The following is a 26,549-nucleotide window of genomic DNA, read 5'->3' on the forward strand; positions in this document are numbered from 1 at the left end:
TTTTTTTTTTTTTGTCATGGAACAAATTTAAGCACCTACTCTGGCCAGACACTGTGCTAGGCGCCCTCACTGTGTGCTGTTCTGTTCCCACAGCACAGTCATCTGTTGGGAAATTAAAACCAAGAAAAGGAACATTGTCGCAACCATACAAACTGGGGGTGCCGTGGATACAAGCAATCCCCATGCCAGAAAACGCACCCACCAGAAACCGGTCTTCTTTCTCTGCACAAGTCTCTAAAAGCAGTTGTTATTTAGCATCTCAGTATTCACTGAGAGTGCGTTCTGACCTTCCAGCTCCCACGGACGGGTGCCTGGTGGACGCTCAAATACTCTGAACGCTACTAGATAAAAAGAACAAAATGGCCTGGTGTAAAGGGTGTTCGTGTTTGGATTAGAAAATACTCTGTACTCTGTTCGTATGGTTGCAACAGCTCTTAAGAAAGATACAAATGCCCCTGCTCTGACTGCATAAACGTTTAAGGTAGACCTTGTTCTGGATTCCTTAGGCAGAATCTTCCAGTTGCCCACACCCTCACAAGGCCAGAGGAGTCAGAGGAGATTTCTATTCTGAGGAGGACTGCGTGGACGGCACAGCTGGTTTGGAAACACGACGATGGGCTGCGCCAGCATTTACAGAAGCAACGCCAACAGCGGCCGCCCGGGGCTGTCCGCCCTCGCTGTCCGCGCCGAGCTGGGCCAGGCCGCGGCGGAAGTGGCGGAGGTCGTCGGTCTGGCCGTGGAGCGCTCCAGGAAGTTCTTGAGCTCCACCTGCAGGTGGCGCTGGCGGTACTTCCTCTCCTCAAAGTCCGTCTTCAGGGACCGCACTTTGTCTTCCACGTTTTGATTCTCTCTCTCCGCTGCCTCTAACTTCTCAGACAGGTATTCACACTCCGGCATGGCTGAGGTAGGAGTTGTTTTCTGAGATCTTTCAACTCCGTCTCCTTTTCCGGGAGCTCCGACTCCAATTCCCCAAGCCTCTTCCGCAGCTGGGTGTTCTCCTTCTCGCGGTCTGTCTCGCTGCTCGGCTCTTCCAGCTCGTCAGTCTTGTTCCGGAGCCGGTCGTTCTCGTCTCTGCAGATGGAGCACTGCCCCTTGCACTGCTCCACGCTGGCCGCCGACTCCGGCAGCGCCGCGGTCAGGCGGGCGCGGCTCTCCCGGAGGGTCTGCAGCTCCGTCTCCCCTTTCTTCACGCTGGCGGCGCTCTGGGTCCAGGCGATCTTGAGCTTCTCCTTCTCAGACTTCGGGTGGGCGTCGGCAGGGCCGACGTGGGAGGCCTTCTCGTCCTCGGTCCCATAGACGCTGGACGCTTGCGAATGGTTACTTAAAGTCTCAGTTTTCTCCTGCGACTTGTCTCTCGCTATTCTGGCAGCTTCTTTCACTTCCCGGAATTTCTCTGCAAACTTCGTCAGCTCCTGCTCGGAGGAGAAGCCCAAGCCGGTGTTGGCCCTGCTGTCGGCGCACTTCCCGAACTTCTGCGACGTCTTGGTGAAGGTCATGTTTGGCGTGATTGTGCTGTTGATGCTCACCTTGGCTCCCTCCACACTGATGATCCGGCCGCTGTTCCTCGTGACGTCGTAGCAGTAGGAAACAGTGACCGCCTGCTTGCTGGCGGGCACCCAGTTCTTCTTGGTGCTCGGGTCGATCTGGAAGACGTGGGCTCGGGTGGTGAAGATGGGCTGTTCTCCCGTCTCCGGCGCTGCTCCGGCGGCCACTCCGACGGGGCCTGTGCTCTCGCTGTCCGCCCGCTCCGCAGCCGCTGCCCGCTTGGCACATGCGGCGGCCCACGCGCGCCAGGCTCGGCCCCGGCGACGCTCTGCAGGCGGCTGTGCGACCGCGGTGCGGCTGGGGCAGCTGCTAGCGCGGGGCTCCGGGGCCGCCGTCCCTGTATATTTTCTATTTGACTTTTCTGTAACCTAAGCTTCTTTGAATATGAAGCTAAAAAAAAAAAAAAAAGAAAAAAGAAAAAAAAAAAAGACGCTTGGGGGATATAGAGAAGAAATTGTCAATATACCTAAAAGATACCAGACCTTACAGCAATGAATGATGCAATATTGCTAAATTTATTATTCTTTTTCTTTTTAATTTTACATGATATTTTAATTATTTTATTTCTTTTTTACTCATTGTTTATAGTTTGGCTTTGTTTAGGGGGATGTTTCTTATTACAGAAGTGTCACAACTGTGGCAGTGGGGCAACATTGGTGGGAAGTTTCAATGTAGGGCATGCCTCTAGGGTCTATGAATAGGTTCAAGTGGTCATGGGGCATCCTCTTGGTGGGTGGAGGACCCACACAATAACAAAAAGCATGTTGAATTCCCATACTGGGAATTCCTGCTACACTGTCTAATAGAAGATCAAGAATCTTCCAAATGCATAGATAGTGTCTAGTGAAGGAGGACAGACCATTACACCCAACCCTTGATATTGATGGTTGTACTTAAGAACCTTTTCATGTGAAATTGAAACATAGTCTAGTATTATATATTGCCTAAATGTTACCTCCTGAAAGCCTCCTTGTTGCTCAAATGAGACCTCTCTCTAAACCAAACTCAGCAAATAAACTCACTACATTCTCCCTATCATGGTTCATGTCACCTGCAGGTAAGCCTCCCTGGCACAAAGGGATTATTACCAAGTATCAACAAGTGATGCATTTGGAAAAAAGACTTGAATCGAAAAAGGAAATGTTAAATACAAATTATTTTTATGGTTGAGATTTTTAACTGATTTAGGAGGTCATTCCAGAGGTTAGCCTTATGCATATCTCAAGAGCATCTCATTGACTGCTACCGTAAACAGTGTCCAAAGCAAGGGAGCTCCTGAGAGCTTTAGAGACATCTAGATTCGATAGGCAGAGCAGACAATTTCAGGAATTTGACACTCTCTCAATGAGACTTACTTTAGAATATATGCTCCTCAGTGTATCAGAATTAGACTCATTATAATTTCTCTACACAGGGCTCTCCTGTCCCTTTTATTTGAGCCTATAGTAGCACTTTACTTGCTAAATATATGTCCCAGAGGCCTAAATTTTTAGTTTGTTCTTATGCCAATTGAGCAGAGTTGCAATACCTATTCTCCAATTCACTGTACTCACCCAGAACAAGTAAAAAAAAGCATGATGATGGGCAATACCCACCCTGGAAGTGGAGAATGTCTTCAGCTGCAAGCAATACAGTTCTATCTATCTGCCCCATGGGGTCTAAGCTCACTCTCACCCTTGGAGGAAGGGTGGACATCACCATTCCAAAATCCTCAAGTTTGAAGAATGAACAAACATAAGTGGGGAAAGTAACTATGGACTAAAATAGACTTACTATTATTCTAGCAATGGAAGAACATTTATCATTGATACAAAGGCAGTGGTCACCAGAATTTCTGAGTTGGAGGGAGAGGGAAGAGTAAGAGCAAAATGAGTGCATTTTGGAGACATTGGAATTGTCATGCGTATAATTGCAATGGCAGATACAGGGCAGTATACATTTTGTCAAAACCTATAAAATTGAGCTGGGAAAATATAAACTATAGTGTAAACTCTAGTCCTTCATCAGTACAATGCTTCAATATGTGTTCATCAATTATAACAAATTTACCACGTTAATAAAAGATGTTATTAATCTCAAAAAGTTTGGGATTTAGAGTGTTGAGGTGTATGGGAATTCCCTATATTTTTATGTAATTTTTATGTAATCTAAAGCATTTTATTCTTTTTAAATGTTTAAGTTATCAAAAATACAAGAAAATTGGAAAAATTATTCAGATTAGAAAAACTTTAGCTTCTTGCCTGATATACCTTCCCTCATGAAGGGAATATTAATTAAAAACTTATGCTTAGAAATTTAGATCTTCTGTAATCCAAAAAAATATATTATTGACAAAAAACTGAAAGGAGAATTAACAAAGCTAGGATGATTTTATCATTACTCTGGGAATTAAATATAGTGGATCTACATAATCAAATATATACACCTTGGACAGTATGTCTACATATAAATATAAATTTAAGTAAAACCCAAGATATGTGCAAAATAAAGGCTTAGTGTCTCAGGTAAACATTCAGAATTGTTTCCTTGACTTAGAAAGACTCTTTCTTGAATATTGAATTGGACTGTTGCATCTTCCAAGAAAACAGCTTTAAAAAATAAAATGCTTTGACTTTAATTGATATGTTTTTTTAAACAAATCAATGTTATTAACACGTATTAATAAAGTACAAATCTATCCAAAGTTCACAATCAAATATATTTGTTATAATCACATAGTTGTGCATCTATCACTTTAATCATTATTAGAGTATTTTCATTACAACAATGACAATATTAATAGGAAAAAAAGACACAGAAAAAATTCATCACTTTTCAAACTCTATTCTTCCCCTGCCATACATAGCCATTATTCTGGTTGTGCCTCTATTTTATTTAAATTAGCATTTTATAAAATGTCTTATATGCAATATTACCCCTAATCATATTTCAAATGAGATTTTAATATGTTATGCAGCCCCATGCTACATTTTTTATTTTACCACCTAATAATATGCCTTAGGCTTTCCTTTTCAGCCAGTCATACCCATATAATAGCTCTGCTGGTTACAAACATTATGATGATATTTCACCATTTCTATTCATTTCCAAAGATTTATAACCACTTTACCAATTCTGCACAGATTAAACCTCAGCTTTCCATTTTCTATCCTCCTATTTCCTGGTGACCTGTATCTAATTATTATCTCCACAATATATTCAGTCTATAATAATGCAGCCATACATACAGTATTTGTCTTTTGTGTCTGGCTTACTTCACTCAACATAATGTCCTCTATGTTCACCCATGATGTCATATGCTTCAGGATTTAATATCTTCTTATAGCTGCATAATATTCCATTGTGTGTATACACTACAATTTTTTAAATCTATTCATCATTTGATGGACATCAAAGTTAATTCCATCTCTTGGAATTATAAACAATGCCAATATTCTGTTCATGTCACTGTTCTCAATTCTTCTGGGAGTATACCTAGTAGTGATATTGCTGTGTAAATTGGAAAATCTATATTCAACTTACTTAGGAATTGCTAAACAATCAACCACTATGGTTGTAATATTTTACATTCCCACCAACAGCAAATCCTCTCTAACAGTTGTAGTTTTCTGATTTTTTAATAATCAGTCCTTTCCAACACTTGTAGTTTCTAATTGTGACCAATTTAATTGGTGTGAAATAATATCTCATTGTAGTTTTGATTTGCATTTTCCTAATCGCTAGTGAAGTTGAACATTTTTACATATGTTTGCTTGCCATTTGTATTTCTTCTTTGGACAATTACCTATTCATGTTTTTCGATATTTGAATCGCGTAGTTTGTCCTTTAATTGTTGAATTGTATGGTCTCTTTAAATATCATGGATGTTAAATCCTTACTGGATATGTAATTTCCAAATATTTTCTCCCATTGATTCAGCTACCTTTTCTCCCTTTGATAATGCCCTTTGAGATGCAAAAGTTTCCAATTTTGAGATCCCATTTATCATTTTCTTTTCTTTTTTTTCGCTCATGCTTTGGGTGTAAGGTTTAATAAACTACCACTTACCAAAAGAACTTAAAGATATTTTCCTACATTTTCTTCTAGGAGACTTATGGTTCTTACTTTTTATATTTAGGTCCTTGAACTATTTTAAGTTAATTTTTGTATAAGATGTGAGATAAGGATGTTCTTTCCTTCTTTTAGGTATGTATACCCAGTTCTCTCAGCACCATCTGTTGAACAGACTGTTCTGGTCCATCTGGAAAGGCTTTACCACCTTGTCAAAAATAACTTGACTACAGAAGGGAGAATCTATTTCTGAGTTCTTCTTTGGTCAACATAACAACCACATATAAAAACATCATTGCTGGGATAGGGAGAAAAGGGTTTGATGTTGAGTATATGGGGGTTCCCTATATTCTATATGTGACTTTACTGTGACCTAAAACTTTGTGAAGACATAATAATAAAAAACAACAACATTGTAGCCAGTGAGGAAGAAATGGGAAAGATTGCCTTGCTACTGTACACACAGGGTAACACCTATTACAGTGATGAAAGGCAAAATATTAAAAAAACTTTTTCTTATGGTATTTTTCATTTTTAAAACTCCAATTTATTTTTTCACTTTATTTTAGTTTTTCTAAATTAATGTATATTTCTAATCTTCAAATCTATCATTACCATTTTATTTTCCTATTAATTTAATTTGGCAATATATTAGACTTCAATTTTTAAGAAATTTCGGGTCACAGAGGGGTTCAACTGAGGCAAGAGAGGAGCACTGACATGTGGTATCATTGAAGAGGGATGCATGGGTGAGAAAGAGTTCTCCAGGGCATACATATAGGGTATATAGATATGTTCAGATGTTCATTGGGTATTGACATAGGTGGTAGAGTTCACATGACTACTGAGGAACTGAGTCCCCATTCCAGAAAACTCTGTTGTACTCCCCGATGGAGTAGCAACAATCCCCCAAGTACAATGGCAAAAACCAGTGAAGAAGGAAGATCCAATGATGGACCCTGTATACTGATGAATATGCTTATGAGCCTGTGTTGCTTGAAATTTCAACTAAGCCTAGAGCTGCACAATGGCTAGGAGATACCTCCTGAGACCATCTACATTGCTCAAATGTGGGCACTCTCTAAGAAAAAATTCAGCAGGTAAAAACATTACCTTCCCCCAGTATGGGACATGTCTCCTAGGAATGAACCTCCCTGGCACCAAGGGATTATTACCAAGCATCAGTTAGTGATGCATCTAAAAAAAAAGACCTTGAATAAAAGGGAGAAATGGTAGAGACAAATGAGTTTATATGACTAAGACACTTCAAATGAGACAGGAACTCATCAGAGGGATCACGCTTATGCACACATCAGCAGGGACTCAGAGACAGTCAAAGTAGATAAAACTCCAGGTTGTGGTGCTCCTGAGGGCTAAGGAGACACCCAGGTCCTTCACTCAGGACAAGTTGCTCTGGCATTCAGTGCCTTGCCAGTGGCCCTACTTCGAATTAGTGCTCTTGAGTGTAATGGAGTGGGACTAAGATGTGACCTCTTTATGCATGCATATTCTGGCACTTTCACTGAACCTGTGGTTGTCACTGTGGTTGGTGTATGCTTGGGAGAATTTGGACTGTCTATGTGCCAACAGGGCTCTGAGCCTCAGCAGAGTTGCAGCACCTACTCTCCAGATCATTGGACTTACCCAGGTCAGCTAATAGGGAGGTGAGAATGGTCAACCACCTCACCAGGGAACTGAGAGAGTCTACATTTGCAAGCAGGAGAATTCCATCTATCAGCCATTTGGCACCAAAACCCCTTCTTGATTTAGAGGTGGAGTGGACATCACCATCCCAGTTTCCTCAAGATGGAGCGATAAAATATTGATTAGAGTGGACTTGCTATTATTCTACAATAGAAATATTGTGACTCTTGCAATGGAAGAAATTATATCATTGATGTGGAGACAGTGGCCATTGGAGTTGCTGAAGGCAGCGAGAGGGAAAAAGAGGTGTGATATTAGGGTATTTTCTGGATTTTGAGTTGTCCTCAATGGTATTGCAGGGACAGATGCAGGACACTATATATCTTGCCATAACAACTTAATGGACTAGGAGAGAGGGTAAACTACAGTATAATCTATGATTCATGTTGTGTAGGAATGATCCAAAACTTACTCATCAAATGCCATGAGTGTATCACACTAATGAAAGAAGTTGTCAATGCGGGAGGAGTAGGGATAGTGGGGAATTGGGTATATGGGAACCTCATATTTTTAATGTATCATTTTGTGTAGTCCATGTATCTTAAAAAAAGATAATAAAAATTTTCAATTTTTAAAAAAAATAAGTTATATTTATTCAAATGCCATTCTGCATCAATTTAGAGGATCATATGATTTTTTCTTCAGTTTATTAATGTGGTTTAGTACACTGATTTTCTTGTGTTGCATACATGGTGTAAAACCCACCTGATTGTGGTGTATAATTTTCAACGTGCTTTTGGATTCTGTTTTCAAATATTTTACTGAGGATTTTTGCATCTATGTTCATTAGAGTTATTGGTTTGGAAATTTCTTCTTTTGTAGTATCTTTATCTGGTTTTGGTATTAGGGTTATTTTGGCTTCATAAAATGAGGGATTATTTTTGTTCTTTCCTCTTGAATTTTTTAAAATAGCTTGAACAAAATTTGTATTAGGTCTTCTCTGAATGACTGGTAGAATTCACCTGTGAAACCATCTGGTTCTGTGCCTTTAATCTTTGCAAGGTTTCTGATGACTGTTTCAATCTCTTCACTTGTGATTTGTTTGTTGTGATCTCCTATTTCTCCTAGGGTCTGATTAAGTTGTTTGTATTTTTAAGGAATTTGTGCATCTTGTCAACCATATCTATTTGTGTGTGTGTGTATATTTGTTCAGAGTATCATCATACAATTGCTTTTATTTCTTTGCAGTCAGTGGTGATACTCCCCTATCATTTTTTATTTTATTTGTATTTTCTCTCTTTTTTTCTTTGTCATTCTATTTTGTTAATATCTGTGTTCCAAATTTTGTTTTCATTGATTCTTTCTATTGATTTTTGGTTGCAATTTCATTTACTTCTGCTCCATTCTTCAATATTTCTGTCCTTCAGCTTTGTGTGGGATTAGTTTGTTATTCTTTTTCTAGTTCCTCCAGCAGTGCAGTTAGATCTTCAATTTTAGCTCTTCTTATTTTTTATGTAAGAAGAGACAGCTATAAACTTCCCTCTCAGCACTGCCCTTGCAGTTTCCCATAAGGTTTCATATGTTGTATTCTCATTTTCGTTCATCTTTAGGTATTCATGGAATTTTCTTGTAATTTCTTCTTTGACCCAGATTATTTAAAAATATTCTGTTTAATCTCCATATATTTTTGAATTTTCCATTTTTCCTTCCTTAAATGATTTCCAGCTTCATTCTGTTATGATCAGAGAAAGTGTTTTGTATAATTTCAGGTTTTAAAATTGTCTATCCTGGAGTAAGATCCATGGGCCCTTGAAAAGAATGCATACCCTGCTATTTTGTGGTGTAATGAGCTGCAATTATCTGTTAGGGCTAGTTCATTTACATATTATTGAAGCTCTCTGTTTATCATCTGTCCATATGTTCCATGCAATATTGACAGTGTTTTATTTAAATCTCCAACTATTATTTCAGACATATCTATTTCTCCTTTCAATTTTGTGAATGTGTACCTCATGTATCATGTGGCACCCAGGTTAAGTGCATAAGGATTTGTTATTGATATTTTTTCTTGAGGAACTGCCCCGCTTATTAATATATAATGACCATCTTCATCCATTATAATAGTTTTGCTTTAAAAATCGATTTTGTCTGATATTAGCATTGCTACTCCAACACTTTTTAAGTTACTATTTGCATGGAATTTTTTTTTCTGACCTTTTTTTATGTCTGAGGTGAGTCTCTTGTAGACAACATATGGATGGTTCATATTTAGTTTATTCATTCTATTAGTCTATGACTTTTGATTGGGGAGTTTAAGCCATTAATATTCAATGTTATTTCCTTAAAGGCTTTACTTACTTCCTCCATTTTTTTTCTTTTGGATTTCCATTGTCATTTCTTACACTCTTTTCACCCTTTAATTTACCCTTTCTAATAAACTTCAAATATACTTTCTTCTCCACATTTCTCACTCTTGTTTTTTCCTTTCATTTAAGGCTGAAGCAATTCTTTCAGAATCTCTTGTAATTACCATCTTTGGTAACATACTCGTTCAGTTTTTGTTTCTCTGTAAAGACTTTAAACTCAACCTCATTTTTGAAAGACAGTTTTTCCAGATACAGAATTCTTGGCTAGCAGTTTTTCTCTTTCAGTACCTTAAATACATCATATCACTTTCTTCTTGCCTACATGGTTTCTGATGAGGTCCTTGCTTAAAAGTACGATTTTCCCTTTATATGATGCTTTACTTTTCTCTTGCTTCTTTCAGAATCTTCTCTTTATCCCTGATATTTGTTGTACTGTATAGTAGGAATCCTGCAGTAGGTTTAGTTGGAATTACTGTGTTTGTGGAACATTGTCCTTCTTGGATATTGATATTTATGTCTTCCTTAAAGTTTGACAAGTTTTCAGTCATTATTTCCTCAAATATTCTTTCTGCCTCTTATCCATTCTATTCTCCTTCTGGGACACTTATAACAAATATGTTTGCACATTTCACATTGTCACTCATTCCCCAGAGACCCTTTTCCATTTTTTCCATTCTTTTCTCTTTCTGTTCTTCTGTCTTATCCAGTTCAGATGCTCTTTCTTCAAAATCACTAATTCTGTCCTCCATAGGTTCAATTATGCTGTGTGCCCCTACATTATTTTTAATCTCTTCTATCCTGTCTCTCATTCCCATGTCTGTTACTTTTCTTTGCAGTCATTCAAATTGTTCTTTATACTCACCCAATGTCTTCTTAATATCCTTTAACTCTTTTGTCATATTTTCCTTCAATTCTTTGAATTGATTTTGGAGATTTGTATTATTGTCATTGATTAGAGGTCTGTCAAATCCTTTATCTCTTCAGGATTTGGTTTGCTTCTTTGGATGGGCCATCTCTTCCTGTTTCCTCCTGTGGATTGAAATCTTTTGCCGATGTCTAGGCACCTATATGTTGATGAATTTACTCTCTTTCAGTTTCCTGGTGGGCTAGCAGATGTTTGTCATCACCAAGTATTTCCACAAAGGTGTTTCTTTCTACTTCTTTCTGACCAAGATTCATAGCCATCTCTGCTAAGTGAATTCACTGAAGAGAAGCCTTCTGACTCTTCCTTTCTCTTCTCTTCTAACAGCTGATAGGAAGGAAAAAGTCTCTTCCCCTCTCAGCTAAAGTGAGCCAGGTTTTTTCCCAGGATTTATGTCTTGAGGTTGGACAATGGGAACATGTCCCTGTGTTATGCAGATTTAGTAACTAATGTTTTTTTAGTTTCAGGTTCCTCACCTCTCTGACTCTCTTCCTCCTGTGTATTGCACAGAACTCTCATTGTCTGCTGTTTCCAAAAGCAGGTCCCTTGGACAGATTTTGGCACTTTCTCTATTGTTTTTATGTGAGAGTTGAGTCTGGCCTGCCTACTCCAATGTCATCTTCCCAGAACTTCTCCCCAGGTACGCAATGTAATTTTTAATATAAATTTAATGGTGTCATCAATTACTAAAAATTGAAAATAAAAGGATATATTTCAGGGATTGGAGGAATGTGGACACATTTCACACTTCTACTAGAATTACTTATTTTTTAACTTTTTTATTTTGAAATATTTTTAGAAGTACAGGGCAGTTAACAAAAATAATATCAAATCCATGCAAAGAACTCCAACTCCTCATCTGTGTAGATACACACATCTACTAATATTAACATTTAACTATTTTTATCATGCAAAATTTGCCATATTTTATGTATCCATCAGTCTATGAATTTCTCTATCTCTAATATCTGTCTATCCATCTACAAATCCATTTTATTCACATATAAGTTAGGTAGTATACCTCATACTCATTAAAATTTATACAGTCATGGACATTTCCTAAGAACCAGGATACTCACTTATGTAACCACAATATGAATAGTTAGATATTTCAATACATTTATCATTGATATAAAGCTTATAATCTATATCCAAAATTTTTCATGTTTTCCTAAATGTCCTTTTTTGGCCCTGTCTTCTCCCTTATTATAGCCTATTCATAATCATAAATTGAAGTTAATTTTCATTGTCTCTTTATGTGCTCAGGCTTTGTAAAAAATTCTGTAAATATATATATATATATATACACACACACACACATACACACACATACACAAAACACACACACAGACACACAAAATAAATTTTCCCATATCAACCATTCCCAAGCACAATGAGATGTCCAATATTTACTGTTTTTTTTTACCTTTATCACCTTCCATTACCAAAATTTTACATTTTGCATAATGGAATTTTCAGAGCCACTATTTATTAATTATCCACATGCTTATCCTCCTCCAGTTTGCTATCTGTATTCTAACATCTTTTCCTGTAAACTTGCATGTTCTCTCTTATGTACTATGTAGTTAAGATGGAACTTAAATTTAGCATCTTATGTCTGTAACAATCTTGTTTGCTTAGATATCAAATTAACTTCAATGGCACACAAACTATACTCCTATATTCCTATGCCTGCACCTATACGTAGTTATTTTCAACAATTACTTATTATATATTATGAGTCAAAAACACTGCTTTAATCATTGTATCTTGTGAATTTTCCTTTTCAATCATTCAGGAAGTAAAAAGTGGAGTTACACACCAAAACACAACAGTACTAGCTTTTATAGTGACCCATGTTATTATCCTTACTGGAGATCTTTTCTTTTCTTTTTTTATGTTACATCACTGTATTTCTAGCATCATTTTTCTCATTCTGAGAAACTTTGTTTACCATTGCTTTCAGAGCAGGTCTAATAGTTACAAGGTCCCTCAGATATTGTATATTTGGGAATGAATTATCAACCTCTCTTCAGTTATGAATGATGGTCTCACCAAATATAATATTCTTAGTAGGTAATTATTTTCTTACAACATTTTAAGTATTTCCTCCCAGTGCCCTATAAACCTTCGTTTTTGTTGAAAAATTGGCAATTAATAATATTGAAGCTCACTTTTATATGATGTGTTGATTCTCTGCTCTGGCTTTAAAATTATCTCTATCTTTAGCATTCAAAAGTTTGATTATAAAATTCTGTAGTATGGGTCTATTTGGGATTTTCCTATTTGGTGTTGTTAGATCTCTTCCATATGTACAACATTTCTTTCATTAAGATTCAGAAGTTTTCACCCATTATTTCTTTGACAATTATCTTTTACCTTTCTCAGTTTCTTCTCCTTCTGTAACTGCAATAACTCATTTATTGTTGTGCTTCACCTTGCCTTACAGGTTCCTCAAGTTTTCTTAGTGTTAGTTTTTTATCTTCCTATATTTTATTTCTGACTTTAGACAGAATGATGTCAATTTTATCATCTTCAAATTGTGTGATTCTTTCTTCTTCCATCTCCAATCTGCTGCTTGACATCTCTAAGGAATTTTTAATTTGCGTTATGGTGTTCTTTGTCTCTTTTTTAAAATTTTCATCTCTCCATTGATATTATTTTGTATTCATCTATATTTTTCTGTATCCTTTACTTTTTTTTTCATTTTCCTTTAATTCAGCATATCTAGGACCAGTTTTTCAAGAATTTCCATTTCATAGTACTTGTTCTTCACCATGCAGAAAGATTAAGTGAGTCAGCAACTCCACTAGATTGGAGGATGGAAGAAAAATCTTCCAAAAGATAAGCTCTGTTGTAGACGGGTTCTTATAGTCTACATTTTAATGAGGGAAGCAACTATAATATCCTTGTGTTATACCCTTACTTTACCTTTAATTCTGACATTATCTCTCACCTCTAATGACTGTAATAATTCATTCAGACAGTTGTAGAAAGGTAAATAGAAAGAAAACAATTTAAATTGAATTCTCTAATGTAACAATCTCAATATTGTCTTCTAGGTTAACAGTATCCTGTACCTTGAATTTCTGTCACATGCATAGGCACCTGTTTTGGTACTCATACAGTGGCTTCAACAAATGGTATCATTTTCTGTTTTTAGTATAAGTCATCCTAGCATCATTAAGTAAATTTTAAAATGTGGAAAATATTTTCCTGGTAAATAGTTGAATTAAAAAAGAATGGAGTTGAAAAATTAGGATGCTAATGTATAGCTCACTGTCACATATGTGAACAACAAAATAACATATAGAGAACAAAACTCTGGATATTTAATAGGGAGAGATTCAAATTTAAGAACATATATGAAATAAAACATTGTTAGGCATTTCAAAACCTCTTCGGAACATTCTGCATAGAGCAATCTTAATTTCTCTGTTCCGTAGGCTATAGAGGATGGGATTTATGAATGGGGGCACCATGGTGTAGAACATAGCCATGAGGAGATTACTAAGAGATGTGTCATTTGCAGTGGAACTAAAGACAGCAGTCAACCCAGAAACTGCAAACAAAATCAAAATTGCCAACTGTGGGGTACAGGTGGATAGGGCTTTGTTGCAGGCTTCCACAGAACGCATCCTAAGGACCATTGAAAATATGTAAATATAAGACTTAAACATAAAAGCAGAACATACTAATAAAATACAAGAACTTAGAACTAAGGCCATAGACTCATGAAACTGAACACTTGAAGAGGAGATCCTTAAAATTTGTGGCACATCACAGAAATATTGATGGATCACATTGGACTTTGTGAAGGGTAGCCTGAACATGATACCTGTGTGGATAGAAGAATAGACCAAGCCACATGCCCATGAAGTACCAGCTGCCTGTGTGCACAGGCTTGGGGTGACAGTCAGTCCATAGTGCAGAGGGTGACAAATGGCTACATAGCGATCATAGGACATCACAACCAGGAAGAAAAACTCTGTGGATCCAAACAAGATATACAGGAAAATTTGAGTAGCACAGGCTGGGAGGGAAATTAGTTTATGGTTTGACAGTGAATTCACAATCACTTTTGGAACAGTAACTGAAATGCAGCAAAGGTCTATGAGGGATAGATTGCCTAGAAAGAAGTACATTGGAGTGTGCAGGTGTGGGTCATTTATAATTACAATAACAGTTAGAAAATTCCCAATCACAGCTCCCAAATACATAATTAAGAACATCAGACCTTGGAGGACTTGCAGGTCTCGGGTGGTTGTGATATCCTTCAGGAGGAATTCTGTGAAAATAGTAAGATTATCCATTTTTCCTAATATACTGCTGTTTCCCTGCAATCAAAATAGAAAATAAGAATATACTAAAAGCAAAATGGAAATAACCCAATGAATTTACAAATATAATGCCATGACAGTTAAGCTTCTCACACAGAATTAAGCTTAGAGGAAATGGACAGAATGCAGTACTCTGAAGTCAATGTTTTTATGTATTTCCCTTGTACCCTCTTTCCCAACTCTGTTCTATTTTTTTAATTTTGATATTAATAAGATCCAAAATTCTAAAATATCAAATGATATAAAATTAAATCAAGGTCATTAACTCTTCATTTTTCAGTCATATTTACACTATGTCAGTAAAATATCACTTCAAACTCTTCTAGGAAACACGAAACAGTTATTTTCTCACGTACCAGCTGATTCAGATGTTACTAAAATAGTCTAATGTTTGGTCACCTGAATAAATATTGGTTTCTGTATCACAATTAATGAACAATTCTGAGATTTTTCTTAGAAAGTTTTTAATCCAAGGGATACTAGATGGATTATGCCTTATCCCACATTCTTTTCACTTGTTCTAAAAATTAAGCATAGGAGCCTCTTCTTTCCTCCGCTGCAGCAATTTCCAAACAAAACAAAATAATTATCATAAGATTCTGATGGGCTCCAAATTTTCAGTTGCACACTATACAAAATTCCCTTTTTGTTTGTTTAGCTTACTCTCTCATTTTTCAAACAGTGTCTAAGAAAATTGTCCCACTTGACATGTCTTCTCCTCAAAGCATCCTTCTTTCCATCATGCATGAAATCCAATATTTGGGGAAGGACTAATTTTCTGTCCAGATATATTGCTTATGTGCTTTTCTAGATTTTGCTAGATCCTTTCATTCAAAATTGCTATTGTAACCAAAACTCTCTTACTTCTGTTTGTCTTGATCATGCCAAAACTTAAAGAAATCATGTTTTAGTCTTAAATATATTCAAGTTCAAAAACTACAAATCATGAGGGATATAATTTCAGAACTATATATTTCTATCTGTGGAGAAATTATAATGGAGGAATAATTACTGAAAATGTTAGAATTTGCAATTTCATTATTAATAATTATATATATAATCCATTAATAATTATAAAATATACAATTTGACTAGTATTTTACATGACAATGATCTAATAAAGCTGATTTATTTCATTGATTATATTCATATGATTTTTTTTGCATTTCTGAACAATAATTTTGCAAATTATTTTTCTATAATTTCTATTATGCATATTTTTTCTATCGCCCTCAATTTTATGAGGAAGAAAAGTCCCTTTGCATTTTATTAAATATAAAAAAATACTCATTTGATATTACTTATCTACCCATGTGTTATTGGGCAGAACCAAAGCTCCAAGTGATTTTTAAATTTCCTTTATCAAATCACACAATTTTGTTTATACTAATAACTCTTATTCCTATCCTCCATCACTTCAGATTGCATTTTTGCAATCAGCATGCTAAATTCTCAAGTTTCTCTGGGCTGAATATACCATATATCTTCTAATTCAGAGTGCGGCATGATATTTAAATGCAAGCCTTCAGTAATACAGGGAGAGAGAGAGAGTTCATTATTTGTCCCTGCTCCTTATTAATTCAGGGATATTTAGCAATTACTTTACAATTTCATATACAGTAAAAAGCCAGAATGCTTGGGCTACCGATTCCTCATCAGTTAAATATATGAACTGCAAGTGTGTATTATCAATCTTCATAGAGAGTAGGTATTTCCTAATACCTTGCAAACAAATATAAGAGATTGTTCATAGTAAAAAATTCATTGAACATCTTGACGTATGTGTTCATATTTTAAGGGCTATTTTTACTTATAAGGATTGATTTCCATGAAATTCTTTGGTCATTCACTGTTGCCTTTGAATTTCTTATTTGTCCTTTACAATCTTCAAGTAATATTTAATTTATAGTGCTTATGCTACTTCAATTTTTTGGTAATGTCTGTATCATTATATTTTCAGTATTGGAATATAGTCAATGGATTGCATTTGTAACATCAGGTACCATTTTTAAAACTAATCACCAATAATAAAACAGAAACTTTCAGACTCTCTGTAATTATCAATTTATAATATGGCACAGAAAGAGCTAAGTGTACTAAAATGTCTTAAGAACTATAAACTATGTCAGTGATTTTTCATTAGTCCTTTTAAAGAAACACAAATCAAAGCATAAAAAAGTACCTGAAATATTAGTAGATATGTTTATCTTCTGAAAGTGAATATGTTCTTTGCATAATTACAGACATTTTATAAAATCTCCACTTCTGCTTCACACTTTGAGGAGTCACTTCTCTAGGAAATGCATATTTACCCATAATCATAGTTACAATTGTGATTCTATATTCTTTATAAATATTGTTATTCTTTAGGGAGAACATGTATGGTCATACTTCTCAGGAGCCCCAGGGATAACCTGATTACACCATCTTGAGAAGCCAGTTTTCTTCTAGCTTCTGAATGACAAGGATTCTTTAAGTATACTCTTGAGATTAGTTAAATTTGTAATAGTGTTATTAGCAATAAGATTTCCAAATGAGTTTTTTTAACCTGAAACATGAGACGTATTCAAAATATTACATATTCACTGTTTATTCAATATATTTTCAATTTTATGTCAGATTATAAAAATAATTTATTCACATTAGGGTAAATCCATAAGGACATTCAACCCCTATAAAATTTTATTTTTAAGGTATGACATGAAGGAAAATCATATAATGTAAAAAGTTAGCAAGAAAAAAGAATAAATTGGCCAGTAGTTACTAAATTCAATAAAAAATAGGATTCATTCTAGACTTTATTATAGAACAAAAGCAAGGAAAAGTGGATGTGACATATAGTAGGACTCTTACCAAAAGAGCTTTGAAGTGATCTTGAATGTGGTAGAGAACAATGATTTCAGTAAATCTTAGATTGTGAATTACTACCCCTACAAGCAGGTCAGAGCAAAGTTGCCCATTTATCATTATTCATAAAATATTTATTAACTATTGCCAGTCAAGAGAGTATCAGAACATGGCAGAGGTTAAGAAGAACTAAATAACATCGATTCTATACTTTGGATAGATAATATATAATGTGACTATATCTCAATAAAATGCTTAATGAATAAACAATTGTGCAAAAATAAGCAGAAGTAGCAACTATCTACAGAAGAGGAAGCATAGAGAGTTTGACAGGTGAAGAATTTTCTTGTTTATCTGTTTTATTGCTAACTATTATTATTGAAACAATGAAAATTCTCTAATGATGACTGAAGCGATGAATGCACAACTAGGTGACTATTCCAAATACTATTGATTGCACATTTTGGATGAACTGCTTGTTTCATTAAAATCTATCAATAAAATTGATTTGCTTAAAAAATAATGTCTTAGAAATGAATGCTCTAAAATACAAGTCTGAGGCGTGCATGGCGGAAAGTGCAAACTATAATGTAAACCATCATCTATGTGGTGCAGTGGTGCTCCAAAATGTATTCACCAAATGCAGTGAATGTCCCATGATGATAAAAGCGGTTGTTGATATGGGAGGAGAGGGGTGAGAGGAGTGGGGGGGTGCATGGGGATCTCATATTTTTTTAATGTAACATTTAAAAAAATAAAGAGAAAAAAATTTTTTAAAAAGCATGTATAAGAAAAAAATTAATAAATAAAATAAAATACAAGTCCAGGGAGTGGTTGTGACTCAAGCAGTTGTGCACCTGCTTCCCACATTGGAGACCCCCAGTTTGGTTCCAGTGCCTCCTAATAACAAAGACAAACAACTAGCAAACAAATGAAAAAATCAAAGAAGGGAAGTTGATGTGGCTCAGTGTTTGAGCACTGGCTTCCCACTTACAAGGTCCTTGTTTCATTACCCAACCCTGTTACCTCACACACACATAAAAGGAGTCTCCACAAAGAGCTACGATTTGTCATTACAGTTATAGAAGTTTTTGGGGTAAGTTTGGTGAGTAGAGGTAAAACGTCAATTCTATGAAAGCAGAAATCTCCCTTGACTTAGTGTAGGATATTTTTCTCTTCATCAAAAACACTCAGAAAGGGTTTCAAAAACCAAAAGCTCATCTTGACAAACTTTCATAATTACTCCATGTTTTCAGTCTTTATATGTGAATTTTTGGCAAAAAAGCAAATTTATGAAAGATTGCTCAGCTTAACAGAGGGTACAGAAAATGTCCTGATATGGCAAGGATATTCAATGTGAAACAAAACAGAGCTGGGATGTTTTGCCATCTGAAGATCACTGAGGAAAAGTGATAACTAGCATTTAATTAAGCCATAGTACTATTTTCATGAAATATAGCACTCAGAAAAGAGTAATTATAGGAAAAAAAACACACAAAAGTATATTATTTGAGCTTACTTGAAATTTAGCAGAACCTAATTTAATTGAATTTACATAATCATCTGGTCTTAAGTTTTTGTTTTGTTTTGTTTTGTTTTGTTTCAGGGTTGCTTTGTACTATAAAGATTATTGAAAACCTAAAGAATTTTAAAGTATATAATGTCTATCCAGGGAGAATTACCATCTTATTAATTAAAGCATACATACATAAATATATTGAAATTATTTTAAAAATGAATAATAGATCTTTTTAATGCTATGCTACAATTAAAATAATGCTAATTCACAAATAAAAATGATTTTTTGAGATAGAAGAGATTATTTTATCCTTTTGAAAATCTATTTTACTTGAGCTTACTGGGAAATAGCTGAATTCTTGTACCTGCTTTTTCATTCATTTCAATCAAACGCTGGTTTGATTGCAGAATATAAAGAAAATATGGCCTCACACAGATATACGGTTTGAAAAGAGAAAGTATTTAATAAGAGCTTTAAGACAATCAATATTCTTCTTTAATAATATTCTGCAGTAAAAATCCACAAATTGTGGTTTCTTAAAAAATAGGTTCAATTTGGAACCTGAAAACTTATTAATAAACCTTTTCTCATCTGCTAGATTTAGATATATTATCTATTTTGCAATGGCAATGTGTTTTGCCCTTGCATAATGTTGTAACATCAAAAGGTGTTTATCTGGAAAATATAGGTTCATGGAATTATGCAGATATGACATAATTTATGTTACATTTCCAAAATAAATAAAGTGTATTAAATCACCAACAATCCTGCCAAATATATATTGAGAATCGCAAGTTCATTTTTTTAAATTAAAAATTTTAAAGTACTTTTTAAATCTATTTGTTATTTGGAATGCAAATTTAATATTAACAACTAATTTTACTAATTGTTTACATTATATTCATGTTATTTATTAGGACAGTTGTTGGTTTACATATAGTAAATAGTTCTCATATACCCCTATATGCAGTTCTCCCTACTTTTAGCATTTTACATTAGTTTATTATTTGTCCTCTATTTCTCTATAGACCATCAGTCTAGATGTTCTATCCATTACTGAAAGTGTCTTATTGATGTCTCCTATGATTATTGTATAACCATCTATTTGTCCCTTCAATTCTGCCAATATCTGCTTCTCATATTTTGTGGCTCTGATGTTAGGTACACATATAATTATAATTGCTGTATTCTTATTCAATTGAATATTTAGCAGTGTATAGTGTTGTTATTTGTCACAGTGAGCAGTTTTTTTTTAAATTAGAGCAGTTACGGATTACAGAAAAATCATGCAGGAATAAGAGTTCCCATATAATCCCTTCACCCATAAACTCTTTATCTCAGTATTAATATTATGAAAAAGCAGCGTCAATTTGAATTTTTGCAAAATTATAATTACAGTTTTAAATGTTTTTATTTTTAAAAGGCTTTAGATTATATAAATGCTACATAAAGAATATAGCAGATTTCCATATCCTTCACCCATTCTATTCCCACATTAAAATCATTCATTAGTATGGTGCATTTGTTACAATTGGTGAACATATATTGAAGCATTGCTACTAACCATGGACTATAGTTCATAGTTTACATTCTGCCCTGCACAGTTTTATAGGTTATGACAAAACATATAATGGCTTGTATTTGTCATTGTTATGTCATGCAGGATAATTCCAATGTCCCAGAAATGATGCCAAGTTACACATATTACTCCCTCTCCCTCTCCTCAGAACCTCTGGTGGCCACTGCTTTTATATCACTGATAAAAGTTCTTCCATTGCTAGAATAATAAGTCTATAATAGAATAACAGTAAGCCTACTTTTGTCCATTGTTCATTCCCCAATCTTGAGGATTTGGGGATGGTGATGCTCACTGTGTTTCTAATTGAGAAGGGCTTAGATCCCGTGGAGCAGGTGGAGGGAACTGTCTTGCTTACAGTTGAAGGTACCTTCCGATCCTTCAGATGGGCATTGTCCATCATCATCTCCTTGTTTGTTGTCCTGAGTGGGTCCAATAAACAGGAGAGTAGGTGTTGCAACTCTGCTGAGATTCAGGGCTTAACCAGCCGATGAATAGACCAAAGATTTAAGTCTTTGGAACATATATTTAATAAGTATACTGCAAGTTATAGGTTCAAATAGAAGGGTCATAAGAGCCATATGTAGGGAAATTATAAATGAGCCTAACTCTGTTACACTTGGAAGCATAAATTTCAAAGTATGGCCCTCTGATAGGGTGCTGAATTCCTTAACTCATCTGCCCTCTATGCTGTCTGGATGCCTCTAATGCCCTCAGAAGCCTGGCTGTTTGAGGCACTGTTCACTGTGGCAGGCAATGATATCCTGCTGAGAGGTGCGTAAGCCTAACCTCTGGAATGACTTCCATTCACTTGGCAATCTCTTAGCCATAAAAACTGAAGTGTATTTAATATTTCTCAATTATACAAGCACTGTCCTTATACATTTCACCTGATTTTTGTCATACTTGCTACGTATTGTGTCTTCATACATTGAATATCCAAAACAATAGATTTGTCATTACTTTTCATTTACTCAAATTTTAGACTTGTAAGTAGTAAAAAGTGGAGTTAAATACCAAAAATACCATAAATATTACTGGTATTTACAATTACACAAAGGGTTACCCTTACTGGAAATCTTGATTTTTTTGCATGCCAATTTGAACCACTGTACTTTCCTCTCAGTCAAAAGAACTCACTTTACAATTGTATGGCAGATTTTGTGCTGACCAACTCCTCCCTTAGCATTTAAAAAAAAATTGGGAATGCCTTATTAATCTTTCCCTTATTTTTGAAAGACTGTTTCACCAGGCATAGTATTATTAATATTTTTAAAAATATTATTTGTATTGTAGTTCTTAATATCAAGTATTTTCTTTCAGCACTGTAAGGATTTCATGCCTGTGTTTTTTTACTTCCATGATTTCTGATGAGTGTCACTTTTTCTTATTTGAACTTGTTGGTATGAAACACATTGCCTTAATCTTGCAGCTTTCAGAACTTTCTCCTTATCTTTGCCATTCAATGGGATGATTACCATGTGTCTGTACACATTCCTCTATGATTTTATCTTGTATGGGGTTCTCTGAGCTCCTCTAAGGTGTATATACATATTGTTGACTAATTTTGGGAGTTTCTATGTCATTATTTCTTTGAATATTCCTCCTGCCCCTTTCTCTTACTTTTCCTTCTGTAAATATAGTGTGTTTTTTGGTATGCTTGCTATCAGCTTGTTTGTAACATGGGCTCTGTTCCGTCCTTTTTCATTACTTTTTTCCTGCTCTTTAATCTAAATGGTTTCATTTGTCTTATATTCCAGCTCATTGGCTCTTTATTCTGCCAACTCCAATCTGCTGTTGATACAGTCTGGAAATGTTTTACTTCTGTTATTTTGGTATTCAGCTACAGTTTTCTATTTGCATCCTTCTCATTTGTTTCATTCTTCATATTGTGAGAACTTGTAGTTTTTTTTTTTTCCTGAATATTTAGAATATTTTGAAGCCTACTTGGTTTTTTTTGTTTGTTGCTTTGTTGATTATTTCTTAAGTTTTATCTTTTTCTTTGGATGGAATATTTCCTTGTAAGCATAATGTGAGCTTTTATTGTATACTGTACATTTTCATATTTCATCTTGTTACTTCTTGGATACATTCCTTCAGAGTCTGTCCAGCCTCCTTACCAAGAAGGTCAGCCTTAGATAAAACACTGGCACCTCTCAGTCTTTCTGAGTCTGTTTCTCATCCTTGGCATACGCTCATGGCCTTAGCAATTTCCTGTACACTGAAAACTCTCATTAACTTCATTTTTGACAGAATGTCTGTCAGGCATGTAAATTTCAGTAGCATTAGTTTTTTTCTCAGTAAAAATTATTTAATTCTTGAAACTGGAAAAAAATTTTCAATCTTTTTTTTGAAGATTTATTTATTTACCTTGTCTTTGCCGCTTGATTGCTGTCTGCTCCCTGTGTCCATTCACCGTGTGTTCTTCTGTGTCTGCTTTGTTGCATCATCTTGCTGCACCAGCTCTTTGCAGGCATGAGCCATCAGTACTCTGCAGGTGTGGGCTGTTAGCTCTCCGTGGGCACAAGCTATCAGCTCTCTGAAGGAATGGGCCATCAGCTCTCTTGGGCTCAAGCCAGCATGACTTCACAAGGCAACCCTGTGAAGCAGATCCAGGACCTCCCATGTGGTAGATGGGAGCTCAATTGGTTGAGCCACATCTGCTTCCCTGATATTGGAAATTTTAAATTATCCTCTATTATTGATAAAAATAAGTTGAAGTTATCATTTTGATATTCTAAGAAAACTTTTGCTTAATCACTTTATACCTTTTGCTTTTCTACATCTCCATTTCATGCTCTTTTCTTTATTATTGACTTACTTTATATAGCTGGGATCACTTCGCTCTTATTTTCCTGGCTTCTTCTGTTTGAAATCCAAGAATGTAGCTCATTTTTCTTGAGGTTTTTCTCATTTTTAATATAATTACCTAAAGTCTTAAACTCCTCTCAATGCTGTACTTTATTCTATTCCATCACAGTCATTCACTATCATGCAAATAAAAATATTTTTAAATTGTCTTCTAATTTCTTTTTTATTCAGATTGTTTAAAAATGCATTGCTTAATTTTAAAAAATTGTTGTTGCTGGTATCTAATTTATTTACATTGTAGTTAGAAAATATGCATTAAATATTTTCTAAATTATGGAGCTGCGGCGGCTTGCTCGGTCGGTAGAGGTGGGGTCTGGCTGCGGACGAGGGGTCGGTCCAGCTCTGGACGAGGGGTCGGTCCCGCTTGGGACGAGGGGTCGGTCCCACTTGGGACGAGGGGTCGGTCCGGCAGCAGACGAGGGATCGGTCTCACAAAGGGTTGCGCGGTTCGGCTGACGGGGTCGCCCGGCGAAGCCGGCGACGAAGGGGTCGCCCGGAGAAGCAGGCGACGAAGGGGTCGCCCGGAGAAGCAGGCGACGAACTGGGGACAAGGGAGGCCAGGCCCTTGTCGGGGGCTCTCAGGACTGGAGGGCGCACGGCAGAAGAACTACCGCGGAGACAAGGTAAACACGCAAGTCCACTTTACTGAGGGAGAGGCAACAGTTTTATAGGGGCTGGGGAAGGCTGATTGGTCGAAGCCACGCCCTGTTCTGATTGGTTGCCGGTGAAAGGTCAGTGGGCGGTACTGGACGGGGGAGGGGTGGTGGTTAGGGATTGGCTGTCGCTGTTGCTGGGGGAAGGGGCAGGGTTTAGGGATTGGTGGCTGCTGTTGCTGGGGTGGAGGGCAGGCTTGAGTTTCCCGCCCACGCCTGGCTGTTGCTGCTGTCGGGGGAGGGGAAAAGGGCGGGCTGGATTTTTCCGCCCACACCTGGCTGTTGCTGCTGTCGGGGGAGGGGAAAAGGGCGGGCTGGATTTTTCCGCCCACACCTGGCTGTTGCTGCTGTCGGGGGAGGGGAAAAGGGCAGACTGGAATTTTCTGCCCTGCGCCTGCGCAGGGAGAAGGAAGAAGGGTGCTGCCCCACAAGGCATCGGGTGGCGCCATCTGGGAGGAGGGGTGGCCGCGGAAGCATGGCTGCCGAGAAGGGGAGACCCGAGGGCACTCTGCGCCCATGCCGAGCTTCCTTCAGGGGTGGCGGTGGGCCCGACCAACCACCCTATTATGGGGGCAGCGGAATTAGGCCTACCGCGGCCGCTCCCCTGCCAGGCCAGCAAACCACACTTCAGCCCGAGGGGTGACCGCATTTCCCCCTTCTTTTCAAATAAGGGCCAGGATGGCAGCAGCAACAAGTAGCCGAGGCCCAAGAGGCAGTAAGCAATGAGGGAAGCGGGGCTGAAGAGGGAGGTGAGTATGATGGGGATACAAATGTACAATTTGGGGGGCAGTATCTTGCCGTTGCAAGCAAGGGTGGCCAATGTCCAATTCTTGTTGATCTCGGTGGCTATAAGGTCCATCTGCTTGTTAAAAGTCCAGGATGACAGAGCATTACAGGTAGTTGATCTCTTCTTGGCGGCGAAGAGCGGTAGAGGCAGACTGTGTGATGGTCTGGAGGATCGCAGCGGTGAGGACAAGTCGCGTCAGGGCACCAGCGATGGTGGTGGCGGCAGCGTCGGGAGTGGTGGAGACGTAGGCGAGGACAATAAGAAGGCCAAAGTCTTCACGGGCGGGCGCGAGAGAGGCCGATGTTAATGGGGCGGGCCGACATGGGGCAGCCCAATCTGCAACGCAGTAGGGGTTCAAGCGAAAAAAGGAGGGGGGCGGGGGACGAGAAAGGACGCTTTGGATGGCTGAGAAGAGGAGTGAGGTCGAGACAGGAGGAAGCTCCGCAGAAGTATGGGGAGCTGTTAAAAGCAGAAACGTTATTAGATGCTAGAAAGCAGGCCGCAGGCCGGGGAAAGCAGGTTGCGGGCCGTTTCGCGGGGCTGGAGCTGCTTGAGAGCGATGGCGGCATGGGGGGCCGTGGTTACAATCTTCTGGGGTGGTAGTGGCTTAGACAGATGGCGGAAAATATTATCAAGAAAGCAAAGGTTATGAGGAAGAAATAGAGTATTAAAGGCTGTGGGGGAAGTGAGAAGATCATTTAGAGGATAGGGTTGAGAATGGTATGTTTAAGACAGAAGCTTTGTGGTTTGTAGGAGACTGCTTTATAAACGAAGGAGAATGAGGGCAGTAAATATAGTAACGATAGATAGGAAGATGACAGTGAGGAGGAGTCTTTGTTTAAGGTTCCAATCGTCCGGCGCAACAGTGGCTAGGCCGATAGCGAGGGGTGTTGCTAAATAGACAATGGCTGCAAAGAAAAAATCATCTTCTGTTTCCTCAAAAATAACTTTTCTTTAAATACTTAGTAGCATGCAATATTAGAAACCGTTTCCTAAAAGCAAGTTGGTAGGGGAGCTTGGTTGCTGTTAATCTTTCCTGTTACAAAATTACCTTTTATTATTATTATCATCAATTTAGTTTTATATATATACATTTAAGAATGACCTTTTGGAATTAGCCATTTAATACCTTAACGTAAACTATTGAAGATAAATTTTATCTTTACAGAACACATTCCCTTACGTAAAGTTATCACAATACCTTTTACACTTGCCGCATGCAAATTAAATTTCAAGAGTTTATGAAAAATTAGCCATCTTACTTTAGGACAAAATACGTCTTTTTGCAAAACTTATTACATTTCCGTTAGCATTTTTACAAACTTTTAACCTTTTTAATATTCATATAAGTTTTACATTCTTTATATTATCCTGTGAAGAAAAATAAGTTATTCATTTTAATCTAGGCAAGAACAACCCTTTATGAAGA

General features: G+C 36.9%; 1 pseudogene; it reads right to left on the reverse strand.

Annotated features, from left to right (window-relative positions):
- Nucleotides 1-562: 562 nt before the first annotated feature.
- LOC101417128 (homer protein homolog 2 pseudogene) overlaps nucleotides 563-26,549 on the reverse strand; it is a 33,524-nt pseudogene continuing 7,537 nt past the window's right edge.

This window comes from Dasypus novemcinctus, chromosome 22 (genome assembly GCF_030445035.2).
Source record: "Dasypus novemcinctus isolate mDasNov1 chromosome 22, mDasNov1.1.hap2, whole genome shotgun sequence".
NCBI lineage: Eukaryota > Metazoa > Chordata > Mammalia > Cingulata > Dasypodidae > Dasypus > Dasypus novemcinctus.